Raw genomic sequence first — 9,663 nt, 5'->3', positions numbered from 1 at the left:
GCTGCTGCTGCTGCTGCTGCTGCTGCTGCTGCTGCTGCTGCTAAATAATCTTCTATCTGGCTTTAATTGACGTTGTAATTTCTGAACAGAGAATAATTTTAACCCCTTATCATCCACAGCTAAGTTTGGTCTATATGATTTTTTACTTTTACTTTTTTACTCATCCGCCTACCTCATGAGCAACAGCTTTATCATCATTATTGTTGTCATTATTATAATAATTATTATTATTACATTACCCCTTTCAGGACTGCGTGTTTTTCTGTTTTTTTTTACTTTCGTTTTTTCCTCCTTACCTTTTAAAAATCATAACCCTTTCAATTCTGCACCTACAGACCCATATGATAGCTTGTTGTTTTTTTTGCGCCACCAATTCTACTTTGTAATGACATCAGTCATTTTACCCAAAAATCTAAGAAAAAAAATTGTGGGGCGAAATTGAAAAAAACGAAATTGAAAAAAAAAAAAGCCATTTTGTAATTTTGGGAACTTCCGTTTCTACACAGTACATTTTTCGGTAAAAATAACACCTTATCTTTATTCTGTAAAATGTTACCCTACTTATATAGGTTTGATTTTGTTTTACTTTTGAAAAAAAATCATAACTACATGCACGAAAATTAATACGTTTAAAAATGTCCTCTTCTGACCCCCTATAATTTTTTTATTTTCCGCATACAGGGATGTATGAGGCTCATTTTATGTGCCGTGATCTGAAGTTTTTATCGGTACCATTTTTGTTTTGATCGGACTTTTTGATCGCTTTTTATTCATTTCTTTATGGTATAAAAAGTTACCAAAAATGCTATTTTGGACTTTGGTATTTTTATACGTGTACAACATTGACCGTGAGGTTTAATTAATGATATATTTTTATAGATCTGACATTTAAGCATGCGGCGATACCACATATGTTTATATTTATTTTTATTTATATAACATGGAGTACATTGATTAAAGACACTGATCAATGCTATGCCATAGCTCCACTGCTCCTGCCTGGATCTCAGACACAGAGCAGTGAATTGGCGATTGGACAACGAGGAGGCAGGTAGGGACCCTTCTCGTGTCCTAATAGCTGACTGGGACACCGCGGTTTTACCTGCTGAAATGCTTTCTTTTAACTTCAGATGCGGCGATCAACTTTAAAGGGTTAATACTGGGCATCACCGCGATCAGTGATGTCCGGTATTAGCCACGGGTCCTGGCTTTCGTTAGCCGCCGTTACCCCGAGTTATATGGCGGAACGTACAGGTACGCCCTGCATCCTTAAGAGGTTAAGGCAATTGTCTGGAAAGGAGTTGTTTTCTTTACTATGTGGCCCAAGGCTGCATTGAAAATAACAGTGTACTTATCTGGCCTGCTGCTGCGTCAGGTGACTTACTTCAAGCCTTCACCAGTGGTCCTTGTGTTACCCAGTTTGCCTGTTCCCTGATTTAGCTCTTGCCTTCTAATTTGGACCTGATGTTACTCCCCTGGTTTGACACTTCCATGTTTATCGTTCTTGTCTCTGGTACTGATTTGGTACTACATTGTCCTCCTAGTTTTGACCCCTCGGTTTGTTTCCTGCTGTTCTGCTTTTGTCTTTTATGGGCCAGTTGTTTTTTTTTATCTGACTTTCCTTATCCCTAAATATATACTATAGCCCAAAATAGGGACCATTGACCAGTTTGGGGCCACCGTTCAGGGTGGGTCATCCAAGCAGAAGTGGGGTGGAGTATACCAGGGTGGACATATTGCCTGTGCAGCCAGTTCAGCTGCACAGGGGCCCAGCGTGTGAGGGGGCCCGCCGTTTCCAGGGCCGGCCCTATCTTGGGTCCCGGCAGGACCATTGGTCCCAGGCGGCGCTTTTCAGGGGCAGCATTTTGCTGCCCCTTTATTCTTATTTTGTGCCTAGTAGGTACATGGTAGGGCCGGCCCTGCTGCTGAGCCGCTGCTGCTCACTGTTCTAAAGTGGCCATGGCGCATAATAGCGCAGCGGGCACTTTAGACAGTGAGTCTGCAGCCGGCCGACCCGGGTGTGACGAGGGACATCGTGCAAGTGATGTACCTCCGCAGACCTGCGCAGGAGGACGTCAGTGATATCACTCATCAGGCCGCCGCTGGAGAGGAGTAGCGCTGCGCAGGCCAGGTAAGTGTGTCTATGTGTGTATCTGTGTGTGTGTGTGTGTCTCTGTGTGCGTGTGTCTGTGGGTGTGCCTGTGTGTGTCTGTCTGTGTGTTGGGGGGAGGGGGCTATGCTACCTAATGCGGGGAAACTATGCTACCTAATGTGGGGAGACCATGCTACCTAATGTGGGGCAATTGCTACCTAATGTGGGGAGACTATGCTACCTAATGTGGGGCAATTGCTGTTACGCCGAGCGCTCCGGGTCCCCGCTCCTCCCCGGAGCGCTCGCTACACTCTCCCCACTGCAGCGCTCCGGTCAGATCCACTGACCCGGGGCGCTGCGATTCCGCTTCCAGCCGGGATGCGATTCGCGATGCGGGTAGCGCCCGCTCGCGATGCGCACCCCGGCTCCCGTACCTGACTCGCTCTCCCTCGGTCCTGTCCCGGCGCGCGCGGCCCCGCTCCCTAGGGCGCGCGCGCGCCGGGTCTTTGCGATTTAAAGGGCCACTGCGCCGCTGATTGGCGCAGTGATTCCAATTAGTGTGTTCACCTGTGCACTTCCCTATATCACCTCACTTCCCCTGCACTCCCTTGCCGGATCTTGTTGCCATCGTGCCAGTGAAAGCGTTTCCTTGTGTGTTCCTAGCCTGTGTTCCAGACCTCCTGCCGTTGCCCCTGACTACGATCCTTGCTGCCTGCCCCGACCTTCTGCTACGTCCGACCTTGCTTCTGTCTACTCCCTTGTACCGCGCCTATCTTCAGCAGCCAGAGAGGTGAGCCGTTGCTAGTGGATACGACCTGGTCACTACCGCCGCAGCAAGACCATCCCGCTTTGCGGCGGGCTCTGGTGAAAACCAGTAGTGACTTAGAACCGATCCACTAGCACGGTCCACGCCAATCCCTCTCTGGCACAGAGGATCCACTACCTGCCAGCCGGCATCGTGACAGTAGATCCGGCCATGGATCCCGCTGAAGTTCCTCTGCCAGTTGTCGCTGACCTCACCACGGTGGTCGCCCAGCAGTCACAACAGATAGCGCAACAAGGCCAACAGCTGTCTCAACTGACCGTTATGCTACAGCAGTTACTACCACAGCTTCAGCAGTCATCTCCTCCGCCAGCTCCTGCACCTCCTCCGCAGCGAGTGGCCGCTCCTGGTCTACGCCTATCCTTGCCGGATAAATTTGATGGGGACTCTAAGTTTTGCCGTGGCTTTCTTTCCCAATGTTCCCTGCATCTGGAGATGATGTCGGACCAGTTTCCCACTGAAAGGTCTAAGGTGGCTTTCGTAGTCAGCCTTCTGTCTGGAAAAGCCCTGTCTTGGGCCACACCGCTCTGGGACCGCAATGACCCCGTCACTGCCTCTGTACACTCCTTCTTCTCGGAAATCCGAAGTGTCTTTGAGGAACCTGCCCGAGCCTCTTCTGCTGAGACTGCCCTGTTGAACCTGGTCCAGGGTAATTCTTCCGTTGGCGAGTATGCCGTACAATTCCGTACTCTTGCTTCAGAATTATCCTGGAATAATGAGGCCCTCTGCGCGACCTTTAAAAAAGGCCTATCCAGCAACATTAAAGATGTTCTGGCCGCACGAGAAATTCCTGCTAATCTACATGAACTCATTCACCTAGCCACTCGCATTGACATGCGTTTTTCCGAAAGGCGTCAGGAGCTCCGCCAAGATATGGACTCTGTTCGCACGAGGCGTTTCTTCTCCTCGGCTCCTCTCTCCTCTGGTCCCCTGCAATCCGTTCCTGTGCCTCCCGCCGTGGAGGCTATGCAGGTCGACCGGTCTCGCCTGACACCTCAAGAGAGGACACGACGCCGCATGGAGAACCTCTGCCTGTACTGTGCTAGTACCGAACACTTCCTGAGGGATTGTCCTATCCGTCCTCCCCGCCTGGAAAGACGTACGCTGACTCCGCACAAAGGTGAGACAGTCCTTGATGTCTACTCTGCTTCTCCACGTCTTACTGTGCCTGTGCGGATGTCTGCCTCTGCCTTCTCCTTCTCTACTGTGGCCTTCTTGGACTCTGGATCTGCAGGAAATTTTATTTTGGCCTCTCTCGTCAACAGGTTCAACATCCCAGTGACCAGTCTCGCCAGACCCCTTTACATCAATTGTGTAAACAATGAAAGATTGGACTGTACCATACGTTTCCGCACGGAGCCCCTTCTAATGAGCATCGGATCTCATCACGAGAGGATTGAACTTTTGGTCCTCCCCAATTGCACCTCGGAAATTCTCCTTGGACTTCCCTGGCTTCAACTTCATTCCCCAACCCTGGATTGGTCCACTGGGGAGATCAAGAGTTGGGGGCCCTCTTGTTCCAAGGACTGTCTAAAACCGGTTCCCAGTAACCCTTGCCGTGACTCTGTGGTTCCTCCAGTAACCGGTCTCCCTAAGGCCTATATGGACTTTGCGGATGTTTTCTGCAAAAAACAAGCTGAGACTCTACCTCCTCACAGGCCTTATGATTGTCCTATCGACCTCCTCCCGGGCACTACTCCACCCCGGGGCAGAATTTATCCTCTCTCTGCCCCAGAGACTCTTGCCATGTCTGAATACGTCCAGGAAAATTTAAAAAAGGGCTTTATCCGTAAATCCTCCTCTCCTGCCGGAGCCGGATTTTTCTTTGTGTCCAAAAAAGATGGCTCCCTACGTCCTTGCATTGACTACCGCGGTCTTAATAAAATCACGGTTAAGAACCGCTACCCCCTACCCCTCATCTCTGAACTCTTTGATCGCCTCCAAGGTGCCCACATCTTTACTAAACTGGACTTAAGAGGTGCTTATAACCTCATCCGCATCAGAGAGGGGGATGAGTGGAAAACGGCCTTTAACACCAGAGATGGACACTTTGAGTATCTGGTCATGCCCTTTGGCCTGTGCAACGCCCCTGCTGTCTTCCAAGACTTTGTTAATGAAATTTTTCGTGATCTGTTATACTCCTGTGTTGTTGTATATCTGGACGATATCCTAATTTTTTCTGCCAATCTAGAAGAACACCGCCAGCATGTCCGTATGGTTCTTCAGAGACTTCGTGACAATCAACTCTATGCCAAAATTGAGAAATGTCTGTTTGAATGCCAATCTCTTCCTTTTCTAGGATACTTGGTCTCTGGCCAGGGACTACAAATGGATCCAGACAAACTCTCTGCCGTCTTAGATTGGCCACGCCCCTCCGGACTCCGTGCTATCCAACGCTTTTTGGGGTTCGCCAATTATTACAGGCAATTTATTCCACATTTTTCTACCGTTGTGGCTCCTATCGTGGCTTTAACCAAAAAAAATGCCGATCCCAAGTCTTGGCCTCCTCAAGCGGAAGACGCCTTTAAACGACTCAAGTCTGCCTTTTCTTCGGCTCCCGTGCTCTCCAGACCTGACCCTTCCAAACCCTTCCTATTGGAGGTTGATGCCTCCTCAGTGGGAGCTGGAGCTGTTCTTCTACAAAAAAATTCTTCCGGGCATGCTGTCACTTGTGGTTTTTTTTCTAGGACCTTCTCTCCGGCGGAGAGGAACTACTCCATCGGGGATCGAGAGCTTCTAGCCATCAAATTAGCACTTGAGGAATGGAGGCATCTGCTGGAGGGATCAAGATTTCCAGTTATTATTTACACCGACCACAAGAACCTCTCCTACCTCCAGTCTGCCCAACGGCTGAATCCTCGCCAGGCCCGGTGGTCTCTGTTCTTTGCCCGATTTAATTTTGAAATTCACTTTCGGCCTGCCGATAAGAACATTAGGGCCGATGCTCTCTCTCGTTCCTCGGATGCCTCAGAAGTTGAACTCTCTCCGCAACACATCATTCCACCTGACTGCCTGATCTCCACTTCTCCAGCCTCCATCAGGCAAACTCCTCCAGGAAAGACCTTTGTTTCTCCACGCCAACGCCTCGGAATCCTCAAATGGGGTCACTCCTCCCATCTCGCAGGTCATGTGGGCATCAAGAAATCTGTGCAACTCATCTCCCGCTTCTATTGGTGGCCGACTCTGGAGACGGATGTTGTGGACTTTGTGCGAGCCTGCACTATCTGTGCCCGGGATAAGACTCCTCCCCAGAAGCCCGCTGGTTTTCTTCATCCCCTGCCTGTCCCCGAACAGCCTTGGTCTCTGATTGGTATGGATTTTATTACTGATTTACCCCCTTCCCGTGGCAACACTGTTATTTGGGTGGTCGTTGATCGATTCTCCAAAATGGCACATTTCATCCCTCTTCCTGGTCTTCCTTCAGCGCCTGAGTTGGCTAAACAATTTTTTGTACACATTTTTCGTCTTCACGGGTTGCCTACGCAGATCGTCTCGGATAGAGGCGTCCAATTCGTGTCTAAATTCTGGAGGGCTCTCTGTAAACAACTCAAGATTAAATTAAATTTTTCTTCTGCATATCATCCCCAATCCAATGGACAAGTAGAAAGAATTAACCAGGTCTTGGGTGATTATTTACGACATTTTGTTTCCTCCCGCCAGGATGACTGGGCAGATCTCCTTCCATGGGCCGAATTCTCGTATAACTTCAGAGTCTCTGAATCTTCCTCCAAATCCCCATTTTTCGTGGTGTACGGCCGTCACCCTCTTCCCCCCCTCCCTACCCCCTTGCCCTCTGGTCTGCCCGCTGTGGATGAAATTTCTCGTGACCTTTCCATCATATGGAGAGAGACCCAAAATTCTCTTTTACAGGCTTCATCACGCATGAAGAAGTTCGCGGATAAGAAAAGAAGAGCTCCTCCCATTTTTTCCCCTGGAGACAAGGTATGGCTCTCCGCTAAATATGTCCGCTTCCGTGTCCCTAGCTACAAGTTGGGACCACGCTATCTTGGTCCTTTCAAAATTTTGTGTCAGATTAATCCTGTCTCTTACAAACTTCTTCTTCCTCCTTCTCTTCGTATCCCTAATGCCTTTCACGTTTCTCTTCTTAAACCACTCATCCTCAACCGTTTCTCTCCCAAATCTGTTCCTCCCACTCCTGTTTCCGGCTCCTCGGACATCTTCTCCGTCAAAGAGATCCTAGCTTCTAAAAAGGTCAGAGGGAAAACCTTTTTTTTAGTGGATTGGGAGGGTTGTGGTCCAGAAGAGAGATCCTGGGAACCTGAGGACAACATCCTAGACAAAAGTCTGCTCCTCAGGTTCTCAGGCTCTAAGAAGAGGGGGAGACCCAAGGGGGGGGGTACTGTTACGCCGAGCGCTCCGGGTCCCCGCTCCTCCCCGGAGCGCTCGCTACACTCTCCCCACTGCAGCGCTCCGGTCAGATCCACTGACCCGAGGCGCTGCGATTCCGCTTCCAGCTGGGATGCGATTCGCGATGCGGGTAGCGCCCGCTCGCGATGCGCACCCCGGCTCCCGTACCTGACTCGCTCTCCCTCGGTCCTGTCCCGGCGCGCGCGGCCCCGCTCCCTAGGGCGCGCGCGCGCCGGGTCTTTGCGATTTAAAGGGCCACTGCGCCGCTGATTGGCGCAGTGATTCCAATTAGTGTGTTCACCTGTGCACTTCCCTATATCACCTCACTTCCCCTGCACTCCCTTGCCGGATCTTGTTGCCATCGTGCCAGTGAAAGCGTTTCCTTGTGTGTTCCTAGCCTGTGTTCCAGACCTCCTGCCGTTGCCCCTGACTACGATCCTTGTTGCCTGCCCCGACCTTCTGCTACGTCCGACCTTGCTTCTGTCTACTCCCTTGTACCGCGCCTATCTTCAGCAGCCAGAGAGGTGAGCCGTTGCTAGTGGATACGACCTGGTCACTACCGCCGCAGCAAGACCATCCCGCTTTGCGGCGGGCTCTGGTGAAAACCAGTAGTGACTTAGAACCGATCCACTAGCACGGTCCACGCCAATCCCTCTCTGGCACAGAGGATCCACTACCTGCCAGCCGGCATCGTGACAATTGCTACCTAATGTGGGGGAACTGCTGCCTGCCTAATTCTGCAGATTAATGTGAGTGCAAATTATCATTATTTTTTATTTTTTTTGGGGGGGGGGGGGCAGGTCCATTCTTTGCACAGGGGCTCCCTGCTGTCTTTGTCCGCCCCTGCAGTATGCAACAGCTAAAATTGTTGTTTAATACTCAAGACGGGGAAAGGGCTGTCTATTAATCCAATTTAACAGCTGGGATTTGGGGCTTTGTGATGAAAATATGCAAGTTATTAAGTTCATTATTATTATCGCTTGCAAATATATTTGTATATAGTTTAATCTCTTTTCAATTATGAAGGTAAGTGAGGGTCTCATGTTCAAGTTTCACCTAAGGCTGCACAAAGTTTGGTGCCGCCTATGGCTTTCTGTTTTTGGTTGTGATTTTATGAAGTATTGTGAGAGTCACACACAGGTACAGACACTATATTATGAACTACATTTACTTTACAGACCCTGTAGCATAGTCAAATAAAAAAAATTCCTGGAATACCCCTTTAACGTATATGAATCTACTGGCAGTAACAATTCAGTAACCCGTTTCACAGAATTAAAGGGGTACTCCGCCCCTAGACATCTTATCCCCTATCCAAGGATAGGGAATAAGATGACTGATCACAGGGGTCCCGCTGCTGGGGACCCCCACGATCTCTTCTGCAGCCCCCTGAGTCATCAGCTCTCCAGAGCTACGTTTGCTCTGTGGCTGATGACTCACGATACAGGGACAGGAGGTTTGTGATGTCATGGCTCCGCCCCCTCATTACATCATGTCCCACCTGTTGCCACGCCCCCCATAGACTTGCATTTAGCAGGCGGGGCACAACATCACCAGGGGCGGAGCCTTGATGTCACGAACCGCCGGCTCCAGCCACGGAGCAAACTTAGCTCCGGAGAGCTGATGACTCGAGGGGCTGCAGGAGAGATCGCGGGGGTCCCCAGCAGTGGGACCCCTGAGATCAGACATCTTATCCCCTATCCTTGGATAGGGGATAATATGTCTAGGGCAGAGTACCCCTTTAACTATAAAAAGGAGGACAGAAATCTAAATAATAAGTGAACAATAAGTGAATAATAAATAAACATATAGCCTTACCAGTCTATAAAAAATCCTTACCTATTCGCCCACTGAGCTCTACTTTTGCATGGCAACCGCCATATGTGAACATGGCAGCTGTGGGTCAGCACTTAATTTCTAAGTAATACTACATACACAACATTTGGTACAGTGGTTGTGACTAACACATTTGCCAGATCAACTGGAGGAAAAGGCTATAAACATAAAAACTAACACATTTACAATAATGTTTAGTAAATGCCTGAAGGTGGAGCTAAAGGTTTAGTTTATTAGCCTGATGATCTGAAAGACAGAAGACAATAATCACCTCAATTATACCTGACAGGTGATTGGACTTGTCTGTACTATCAGGAAGGAAGAAGTTATTTATTATTAGAATAAATAATAAATAATTAAATACCGGCGCTGTACAGGACTTAAACGTGTATTTTAATATTATGTCCTACATAAAAACAAGAGTAGTAGCTGTCAAGTGGGCAATCTGTAAGGGTACCTAAAATAATTAAATAAGCATATAAAAATATAGAATATGAAGATAAATAAATATATTACTAAGTAATATATAATATCACTTACTAAT

The sequence above is a fragment of the Hyla sarda genome, chromosome 2, assembly GCF_029499605.1.
Source record: "Hyla sarda isolate aHylSar1 chromosome 2, aHylSar1.hap1, whole genome shotgun sequence".
NCBI classification, from domain to species: Eukaryota; Metazoa; Chordata; class Amphibia; order Anura; family Hylidae; genus Hyla; species Hyla sarda.
This window is presented reverse-complemented; position numbering follows the sequence as displayed.